The sequence below is a fragment of the Macrobrachium rosenbergii genome, chromosome 7 (assembly GCF_040412425.1).
Source record: "Macrobrachium rosenbergii isolate ZJJX-2024 chromosome 7, ASM4041242v1, whole genome shotgun sequence".
In the NCBI taxonomy this organism is placed as follows: Eukaryota; Metazoa; Arthropoda; class Malacostraca; order Decapoda; family Palaemonidae; genus Macrobrachium; species Macrobrachium rosenbergii.
This window is the reverse complement of record NC_089747.1, coordinates 56,769,607-56,781,359: the sequence shown is the minus strand read 5'-3', so window position 1 is coordinate 56,781,359 and position 11,753 is coordinate 56,769,607. Positions and strand designations below refer to the sequence as shown.

At 34.3% G+C, this 11,753-nt stretch overlaps 1 long non-coding RNA gene across 1 annotated transcript in view; it reads right to left on the bottom strand.

Annotated features, from left to right (window-relative positions):
• Positions 1 to 1,714: 1,714 nt before the first annotated feature.
• Positions 1,715 to 11,753, bottom strand: part of LOC136840365 (uncharacterized) — a 240,534-nt gene continuing 230,495 nt past the window's right edge. The window contains exon 3 of the long non-coding RNA XR_010853609.1: positions 1,715 to 1,851. This is a non-coding gene — a long non-coding RNA (uncharacterized lncRNA). The remainder of the gene's footprint in view (positions 1,852 to 11,753) is intronic.

Sequence of the window (11,753 nt, the reverse complement as noted above, 5' to 3'; positions counted from 1 at the left end):
GATTCGAATGCAAACATTCCCTGTGTCACCTCTGTATTCAGGTGAACCTCATTTACGAAACACAACACTGCAGTATCGCCGAGCACTCTTGACTTCAATCATATTTTCCTTTTTTTTTTTACCACTTTTAGGGAGATGCGTTTATGATTTTATTGCAGGGGTTTCCTTTTGATAATCAGCAGAACGTATTTTAGTTCGGTAAAGCAATCACTGCAAAATAAATGAAGACAAAAAGAACCACAGATTAACCAACTTTTCGAAACCATTGCCAACCAATCAGCTTCAAGGAATGGTCATGATGTAATCAGTGGGCGGGGCTTAGCTGCAAAGCTAGGTGGACTTTGCTATAGTGTTTCAGTGTCCATGCGGTTCTGAGCTCTCTTTGAGACTGCACTAGGTGAATTTGTTCATTGCAATAGATTTGCTTTGTCTAGGTGGAGTGCTGCCTTCGAGATGCTATATAAGGAAAAAGGCAAGTGGGATAATTTATAAGCAATGTTTTTAATATAGCAATATGAAAGGTTCCTCAAAATGAGAAAAGTGTCATTCAGTGAATAACGTTACCAAGAAAAGGAAGGATATGCTACAGAAGGAATAGGAGCTAATAAAAGTTCTAGAATTGGAAATCATAAGAAAAGTGGCTCACTGCTTTGTTAAATGGACTGAGAAATAAGTGGCATGGGGGTAGATGAAGTGTGGTGAAAAGTACATGGGAATTCATTGACGCTTTTCACTTCATGATTGGATGCATGAACCGTAAGGAACCACTACTACAGTCTGCTAAGCAGAATATGTTGTAAGAATGTATACTTTAATTGTGAATGTCCTACATACGACCAAATTAGACACGTTTATTTGTACTGCCATGGAAACTCACTTTTAGAGTACTGTTGCCACTTGATATAAATAGATGCAAATTACTTGTAGAGGCAAATAGTATTTACACTGAGTACTTCGATGTTACAAAGAATATTGCGCGAGAGAAATTGTTAATATAAGAAAATATTGGACCCATATCAAAAATTATTGCAATAATAAACTTCATTGTAATGAAAATTAAAAGATTTTGTTCCCTTAATCAAATTCCTGTGAACCTGGCTGCACATTATGACTTTGTATTTGGAAAGAATTTCTTTGAAGCCGATATTTTTCCTATATATGGAGCAATTCTTTAATGCTACATATCTCGAATGAAGGAGATTAGCGTATTTGATATTCTTCAAAGGTATACTTTAGCAAGTATACTGCTAAATGTATACTGCTCTTAGAATTTGGAGCTTGTAATGGTTTTTATCCAGGCATCTACCAAAGCTGTATAAATTCACCATTTCCTTTTTCTCCCTGAAGATGTCCACCCTAACGGGAAAAGCGTCTGCCTATAATAGACTCTTCAAAATTAGGTTTACCCATCCGCGGGGGGAACACATATTCTTATAATTTGCTGCTCCAGGGAATGCCTTTAACACTTCGTCTAACATCTTCGCTTCCTGCTTTATTGAGAGAGAGAGAGAGAGAGAGAGAGAGAGAGAGAGAGAGAGAGAGAGAGAGAGAGAGAGAGAGAGAGAGAGAGAGAGAGAGAGAGCTTATTTTACTTGAGACTGAGCACTCAAGAAATGATACCTTCATAACCAATGTTGTTTCTCGCAAAATAATTTAACTCGAGACTGGCAAAGCAGCAGGAATCGTTAAAATATTAACTGAAAAATCTCTGCATTTTCAAAATCATAGTGAATCTTTATCTACTTGCTGATATTTTAATTAAAAGCCAAAAAAAAAAGGAACTACATAAAACATAGTTGGAAAAAGTGTACTCACCAGTTTTAATGTTCATTAATGTCGACTGCAACTAATCTGAAAATAAAATAACATTTTAATAAGTAATAAAATATTTCTCGATTTATGGTCATGAAAAGAGGCAAATAAAACTCACTAATCCCTGTTGCTTGAAAATAAAAGATGCCAAAATATTTTTCTCTTTACATATTTTTATTTTAATGTTTTATGTTGAAGCCCTTCCACATGGATGGAATTTTGCAGAAAGTATTCTATTTTACGTTTTTGACATTTAAGCACTACATCAAACGTAATAAAAAAGTACCCAAAGCTTTATTTAAATGATATGCGCCAATATTAGGTAGCAGACTTTTGAAAGATAATCAAGTGAATGAGAATTATATTGCATGAATTTCACGTAAGTTTTAATTTGATCTCATTTCTCAATTTTCATGAACTCCCCGAACACTATATTTTGTTGTAATTTACTAACTTTTATGTTCGGTGAAGTTATATGTGATCTACCACAAATGCTTTTTAAGCAAAAGAGAGAGAGAGAGAGAGAGAGAGAGAGAGAGAGAGAGAGAGAGAGAGAGAGAGAGAATATAGATTAGTGATATTTCATAATTTGCGACTTCTTTACCCTAATGAGCACTTTTAGAGGGAAGGAGGGAAAGGAGAAAAGTAGCATTACGAGGATAAAATATTGTTACAAACGTCCTTTGATCGTTTGCATTTTGCTTTTTCCGTCTTGATATTTCAATATACTGTATAACATAACATAAAATTGAAAGAAGTTCTAATGTTTTTGCAAAAAGTCCCCTTCTCCCTTGCCTTCCCTCTAATGATGACGACCAGGTGTCAAGTGGGGAGATAATTTCATGAACGTACCCAAAAACATTATCAACCCCTGACCTGACCATATTAATCCTTGCTTGAGGGGAAAATCAGTAGCCCGTTGCGAGAGCTCTCTAAGAACCTTCCCCTCCATGCCTTACCTGTCATGCCATTAGTTAAGGGTCACTGTCTTGACCTGACCCACACCTGCGACTCCTCCTACTTATCCTCGCTCCTCCTCGCCAAGTATCTCCACATTGTACTCACCCTTCCTCGACCCTTTTATCGGCCGACTTTCGACGATCTCTTCAGATACCTGTCAAGATTAGCGGCATGCCAAAGACAAGGACAACAGATGACCCTATTAAGAGGAACTGTCAAAACACAACCACCGTCGGCGCCATTTGCAGTATAAATATGAGCTCCGACGGACCCTCTATAATTCATTTACCTTTTTAAGATCACTAGGGCAGGGAGAGTAAGGAATTCCTGTGATGTCAAACGTCGCATTGTTATGATTACAAATTTTGCCTTGTTAGAGCCTCCTCAAACGAAATAAAAAAAAATGTTATTCATTTAAAGGTCACAATGAAAACATATTTGACCTCACATATTTCCATACAAACCTCAATTATTTTCATAAAAACAAAGAGATATGACATATTTTTGGCCGGTTCTGCCAAACCTCAATTTCGCTGACACATGGTCAGCGACGGCATTTAAAAGGCCAGCTCGATCAAGAACAAGAACGGTGGTCACCTCAAGCAGCCAATGTCAGTGGACAGTATGGATAGCCAAAGTGGATCAGACCTCTCCACCGCCAGGGTCTTCACTCTCAGAAACACCAAGGGGTCAATATTGAAAAGTTTATTTAACCTGCAGGGGCACTGAGAAAATCTAATCAGGTAACCAAAAATTAACCGCTAATAATAAAATACGGATAATAATCAAATGGCTTGAAAAGCCATTCCTGCCAAACTACCCTCACAAATTTTAATTGTTAATGCATTAAACACATTATGATATTATTATAAGAACTGTGATTATTGTTCCATTGAGCAAACTTAGAAAGAAAATTCATTAAGAACAACCAAAATTTACTCAACCTGTTTCTTTAGAAAACGAAGTACAGTAAATGACAGATTTCAGGTAAAGCCATAAACAAGGGATTAACCTCGAGGGTGAGAATTAAAAGGATAAATAGATCTGGCAGGGCTGTATTCTTTTCCTGTCCCCACCCTAGTGATCTTAGAAAAGTAAACGAACTATAGGAGCTATACTAAAACCAAAATGAAATGAAATGTAACATACTCAAGCCTGTGTCCGTAATCATTACTGCTGGGTCCGTCAGAATTTCTTTGGGTATTCTCCATGTGTGTTTAATCTCCGCATATATGCCAAATCTACAACAACAGCATAGAGATAAAACCATTTTTCCCATTACAGATATCAAATATCTTTTTTCATTACGCAGAATTCTAAGTCAATTAAATGGGTCCACGACTGATAAAGTTTTTTAGGCAATAACAAGAAACGGAATCAGATTTTCTATCAACATGGCATATCATTTTGGTGCTGTTGCCAATTTTTTAAGACTGTCTCCAGGGGGCACTTTCAGTGGTCAGGGTATGTTTGGAGGCATTTCCCCTTGCCACAGTTATCTTGATTTCTTAATATCATAAGTAAATAATAAATTAGTAAGCACAGAAATATGAAATAAAGGATAACATACGGTAAGTAGGACGAGTGAGAAAATAAACAATAGTATGCAAACAGATAACAATGTTAAGTTTACATCTACAAGTACTGACAAAATAGCTAAGATTAAGGTGGCCTTGTGCCAGCCCGGGATCTTACAGAGAGCACCAATTCATCATACAAACAGCTTACCCCTGCAGTTACTTAGATGTAAATACTGTAGGATGTTTCTTGTCTAGATGAAAATGTTAAATATTTATAAATGGGCTATATATACAATGGTAAATCTTTGTAAAAAGTAAGAAGAATATGTTATTGTTCATAGGTTGTGAAGAGGAACTGGAATGACGACATATCCTAAGCAGGGCAGTATAGGCAGGAGATTAAAATAACTGGAAATGAAAAACAACCCCTATAATCTTATAATTATAGGCTCAGGGTTTGTCTCAAAGACATTCAAAGGTCTGTCAAGTTGTTGTTTTCTAAAACTGGCAACAGGGTAGATCTTTAAATGCCACGCCAGAGAGGTCTCTTCGTGCTTGGTAGAGTATAGTGTATCTTACGACTCTCGAGAAGTCAGTCTGTCCAGGGGTTCTGATCGAGTCCACATTAGACCTCCCTGTGATGCTGTCACTCTATAGGTGGTCCTCTCTCACCGCCTTGCCCTCTGAGCGCTGATGCCTCTGTAGACCGCCAGCACCCCTTTGCTTCATCTACTCCCTCCATGGTGGGGAACTGTACGTGATGCAGCTTCCACTGATGCCCTGCTAAGGGAACCCTGCTCTGATTGCTTTGACGTCTTGTCCACGGCTAAGGTAATGTGATTGGAAGTTGTCTGTCCGGCCTCACCATTTCATTTTTACCTGATTTTTGTCAACTGTTCTCCTGTTTTCATAGCCCACCCCCTTTGCGTTTCTCCCTCAGGGACTTGTGGTTTTGATTATGGTGTTTGATTTTCAATACTGGAATACTAGTGTTCATTCTAACATGCACTTTGATTATAAGTGTAAACATTCAGTAAATTTGTGATACCAATGTCTTGCTATTTGCTTATATATTCCCAGATATGTATCATCCAACTCCCTTCATGTATTTCAACATCACTGCTCTCGCAGATCCGTGTTGCGAGTACTTGTTGTGTGGAATTACCTATAGGTCAATGGTGCCATCTTCCTGCAAACTACAGGTGTCTAGATACCTTGAAATCCCAGTATGATCCTGCCTCGCTTGCTGTACCCCATCCTGTACATTCTAAGATCCTCTACCATACTTGCGACATGTAGTAGCATGAGAAGGCATAGTTATAATGCTTGCACATTGTGTGGCACTCTTGCTTAGGAATTGTAAGCTTAGTACAATAATCTTGAATAGTGCCACCGAACTCCATTGTTAGCTCCTGTAAATATTTTCTCTTCTGATTCTTTTAGTGAATTATACTTTTAAGTGGACAATGTAAGTTTGCCTTAAACCTTTTAATATTAAGGTAACTTGAGTATTATCACTATTATATATTTTGTTCACCAGAGCGCAGCCCCCTTGTTAGTCCAGCTGCCGTTATTTAGGTCATAATTAGAGCCATCCATTATCCCCCACGGCTGTGCGAATGTGACAATATGAACTGGCGTCCGAAGGCTCCACGTTCTGGAGTTATAAAGCCTACCACGTCTAGACGTAAAGTGAATTAAATCTCAAAACGGGAAATATAAACTTCTTTGTCTACAAAAAAATACCTCAGCAAACATGTGAATTAGATATAACCTTTCATAAGAGGTCTTATGCTGCACAGGTACATGTCATTCACCTCATGTCATTCATTTTTAATTGCCACTACTGTTGCTAAATGACATAACGTGTCTACTTGACACTAAGTATAATATGAACAAGGAAGTCTTAGGAAAAATAGAGAACGTTGAGTCAATAATTTACCACAGTTGAAACATACCACTATGCTGTCAATGACACTGAGCAAGCGCCAGTTCTTCTGAATATTATGAAGCAAACCAAAGGAAAACAGCGAGATAGAGATATAATTTAAATTGTGTTTTATGCTCTTCAGGGGAATAAAAGAATAAGACACCATGACAACAAAAATGAGGACAGATGATTGTAAACATGATGATGGAGATGATTTTACTTAGAATGCTAAAGACCAGTGAGGTATAATGGACACATCAATCGCGGATACTGCATGAGATATGTTTAAGAGAGAGAGAGAGAGAGAGAGAGAGAGAGAGAGAGAGAGAGAGAGAGAGAGAGAGAGAGAGAGAGAGAGAACATTCTCACTTTGACTGACTGGAGGAGGTCTTATAAGAGTATGAATGAAGTACAGTACAGACAAGGTAGTGGCATGTTCAGAGTGTGAAATGTATATAATGGAATAAACGTGGATAAACAAAGAGGCTAGAGAGAAAGACTGTTCTTTCTGAAGGCTTAGGGATCTGTTGCACTGGGAATGGAAGAACTTTTTGAGAGACACCGAGTATGAGACACAGCCTTTTGAGATGAGAGGCGGAATGGAAAATGATTATTACTATCATGTGAGTGTCCTACAGTTATGCTAATAGTAAGTCCTTAATAAAATAATAATAGAATAAAAGAAAATCACACCTTCATACATGAGAAATGCATACATACATACACACACACACATACACACACACACATATATATATACATATGTATGTATGTATGTATGTATGTATGTATGTATGTATGTATACATTTCTCATGTATGAAGGTGTGATTTTTTTATTCACGAATGGTAATCCACATAATGTCAAATTTATTACACCCTATGAACTGGATATATATATATATATATATATATATATATATATATATATATATATATATATATATATATATATATATATATATATATATATATATATATATATATATATATATATATATTATATATATATATATATATATATATATATATATATTATGCAGGCACATATATGTGTGTGTGAATATGTCTTTATGAAGAAGGAAAATTTTTATCAGCATCACCCATAAATATAATAGACAAGCTATGTTCGGCTTTCATTTCCTTTAATGATTTTTGTTCCCTCCATTAAAAAAAATTATTATTATAATCTGTTTACCTTTTAATTTCAAGCGCTTATTGGAACAGAGTTTTCCCATCAAGAAAACAATTTCCTTCTTTTCGGGGCAATTTTCTCGAGGATTCTAATTTTCTCGAAAGCTTCTGTACTCTTTATGTTCCGCTTGGCATAATGGGGAAAATGTTGTTTTCTTGCAATTACATCTTAAACTTTTACCATCCACAAGAACTAAAAGGACTGAATTATGTTGAAATGAGCATGCATTTAATGAAGTTACGTTCTAAATGTCTCATTACATTGCATTTCTGTATATGGTACATGAACAGCAAAGCATTTTTCCTTGATTTCATACTTGTCTCACTATTACTTTTAGAATATCTGCAACTTTCTATTTTTGCTATTTATTTTGATGATAATCCTGAGGGATTAAGTGAAGTAATAACTATATGAGATTTATCGATATTTTGAGTGATTTGGAAGTTACCAGTAAGTTTGAAGGCGGTAAACATCCCGTTCCGAATGTTCATGTGAGTGTGAGCGTTCGTGCATGCGTGTATATAGAGTACGGAGAGCGCGAGACGAGAGAGAGAATACTGCCAATGAAATGAAGTCGAAAGCTCTGCAGCCACTGACAGTGATGAAACTGCAAAGAAAAGTTTTGAATATCGAGATGTTCAATAGGCATCAAGAAATATTTAGTTTCTCCATTACCATCCATAAAAAAATAAGTCAGGAAAAACAGACCTCTTGTTAAGGCTATAATACCAGTATGTATATTTTTTTTTTTGGATATAATTTCCTACCTGTCCTCTGAGTAAATGAACACAGTACAAGAAAATACTCTGGTCTCTCTCTCTCTCTCTCTCTCTCTCTCTCTCTCTCTCTCTCTCTCTCTCTCTCTCTCTCTCTCTTTAGCAATTACGTACCTTTTAATGGCCTCTTTAATTTAGCCTTTATGACACAATGGAAGTATATTTGTCCCATTTACAAGCACTTGTAAACATAGCCACGATTCGCTAACATGCGCACAGGCATAGGCATACACACGCGCACACACACACACACACACACATACACACACACACACATATATATATATATATATATATATATATATATATATATATATATATATATATATATATATATATATATATATATATATATATATATATATAAAAATTCAGGGGCTTCCCCTTTCATACAAACATTCCATAATTAGATAAATTCCATAACTATAAAGTTCAATTGGCATGGAATAATACTACTCCATTTTAGGTTACCCTCCATCAATTTTCGTAAGTACTATAGCAATTACTAGTGTATTATCACTTTCCAGCTATTTGGTATGACCAACTGCAACGTCACTTTTATACTTTTTTAGTTGCCAGAGATTGATTCCTAGGGAATCTGATCCTCATCATGAATAGCCAAACAAGCCCTAGAGTCAACATTTTTATTCCACTGAGACGTTTCAGCTTTAACACGCTAAGCCATTTTCGACCTAAAATAGAGGCAAAACACCAAAACTTAAAACTTTATACTAGTAAAATACAAAATCAAAGAAAGGTCACACTCGAGAATGACCTTTCTTTGATTTGTATTTTACTAGTATAAAGTTTTATGTTTTGGTGCTTTACTTCTTTAGATTCGATTCTCCTGCATAAATTTTTAACGGCATATTGTACAAATCTGTCATTGACCTTGTTATGCAACGTATATCCTTTTACGATGAAAAAAAGGCAGATCTTAGGGAAGATGACTCAGCAAAAGAGCAATTAGGAATGGGAATAGCTGCTGAAGCCTGTTTAACATGAAAGAAGCTCACGTAATAGCTTTGGTTTTTCCCTTGAAGAAATTCTAATCTAGAGAGAGCATCAGGTTATGTTAAAAGTGTTTTTTTACTTTAATGTAGATTTTCCAGTTTTATCTACATACTGCTTTGTCATTTAACTTTGCCATGAATTCTGTGTCACTGAAGCAACGAAAATGTTTGGCATTATGAGAAGAAATTTTGCTTAGCAACCGAATAAAAAAGACTTATCTAGATTTTTTCTTTTGTCTGGTAAAATGTTCTTTTAAGTTATATTAATGATGTGCAGTACAGTATTTCTCTATTTAGAAAAAAAAATTTTCTACCAAAATTCATAATCACAGACCTTAGACGTTTTTAGTATAAAAAAATCTTTCTTTTAACTTGCTTATATACATACACAAATTATTTTCCTGTGCAAAATAACGTAATAATCGTAAATACGACAAAATTAATTATATGAGAACTTGATTGGTGTATTTCCTCCCCGGCATTTAATCCACACTATTTAGGCTATTTGAAATGGAACAAAATTGGTGTGATTCTGTTCAAAAAATTTCTGAAATATTTGAATGGACTTTATATGTGTGAGAATTTTCTTTTACAGTACAATACCATACAAATGCTTTGGAACAAATGTTTAAACGTAACAATTATTTTTCTGCCCTTTGTCTTTCATAAATTTATACCGAATACACTGAAAAGATATTTCGATGCCCAAACCAAGTCGTCACGTAATAGAGAAATTTAGTGATGTTTGTTTTAAATAAACAATACCTGGTCTTTGTTAGCCCCATTTCTTTAAAAGAATCATTATAAATACTTTCAATTATGTAATTTAAATGATCCAAAATGAAGACCCATTCATGCTCTCGTCAGGAAAAGCTCTCTCTCTCTCTCTCTCTCTCTCTCTCTCTCTCTCTCTCTCTCTCTCTCTCTCTCTCTCTCTCTCTCTCTCTCATAAATTTCATCTCGCCTTGCACGATGAACAAAGAGAATTCCCCAGTTAACTGGAGGAGGAAAATATCTTTAGTTCCCTTTCTCCATCACCCAACCAAAGAAACTTTCTTATTCTTTTTTACTTGCAAAGGGGCTCTCTCTCTCTCTCTCTCTCTCTCTCTCTCTCTCTCTCTCTCTCTCTCTCTCTCTCTCTCTCTTATCATTTCCCCCCAAAGGATGCTGTTCAAAACTGGATCCCTAATTACCTGTTATTTCATTTATTTCATAAATGTCATGAAATTCAGAGGAAATTATCATCGGTAATAAGGTGTAATTTTATCGAGAGTGTTTTCCCAGTGATATTATGCTTCACTATGTTTTATTTGATCTAATTGCTTATTCAATTATCTTTAATTATTGAGCATATCATATTCAGGTCCTTTGCTTTCCCTACTGTAAAAATTTGTCTGAGGTTATAGCCTATTTTGGTTATGTTCTGTGTAGTTATTAACCCTTACATGAAACAATGATGAATAGAAGAAATTATTTGTTAATGAGTGATCAACAAACTTATGTAATCTATTTACAAAAAAAAAAAATTAAATTAAAACATCGAAATAATCGTACTGGAAATAACAGTAATCTAGAGCCCTAGCGTTATAAGACGAAATTTACATTTACATTTAAAACAAGATTTATGTAAATTTCAAAGTAGGCCAATAGACTTTTCTTCTTCCTTCTGTAATATTTTTAGGAAAATATCATGCTGGGTATTAGCAAATACAGTAAAATAATTCTTACCTAAGTTCAGGCCTCAATGAATGAAGGAAAAAGTAGAAAACGAACAATTTTAAATGATCAACATATCTCAGTTTCACTAATATATATATATATATATATATATATATATATATATATATATATATATATATATATATATATATATATATATATATATATATATATATATATATATATATATATATATATATATATATATATATATATATATATATTTCATATATATACAGTATATATATATATATATATATATATATATATATATATATATATATATATATATATATATATATATATATATATATATATATATATATATATATATATATATATCTAGTATATATATATATATATATATATATATATATATATATATATATATATATATATATATATATATATATGTGTGTGTGTGTGTGTGTGTGTGTGTGTGTGTGTACTTCTGTGTGCGTCCTGTTGTATTTACATTATATTTGCATATCAATTACAAACGTTTCCTTTGTCTACATTTCAGCTAAGGTTATCTGAACATCTTTTAATTACCCTGAATGAACATTTTTTTTTTAAATCTAATTTTCGTTTTCTATTTTTCCTTTACCCTGACCTAGCACACTTTTCAATTTGTCAAGGGAAAGATCTTATATCATTGTCTTCTGACTGTGGACTGTTGAGAAGGGATTCCTGATTACCAGCAGTTACAATGGTACAATGGCATCAGAGAAGTTTTAGAGGGAAAAAGATAGAAGTAACAAAGTTCGAGACGTAGGTTGGAAAGATATTGGCATAAAATCGTTTATTCACGTCTTTTTTTTTCCTTTACT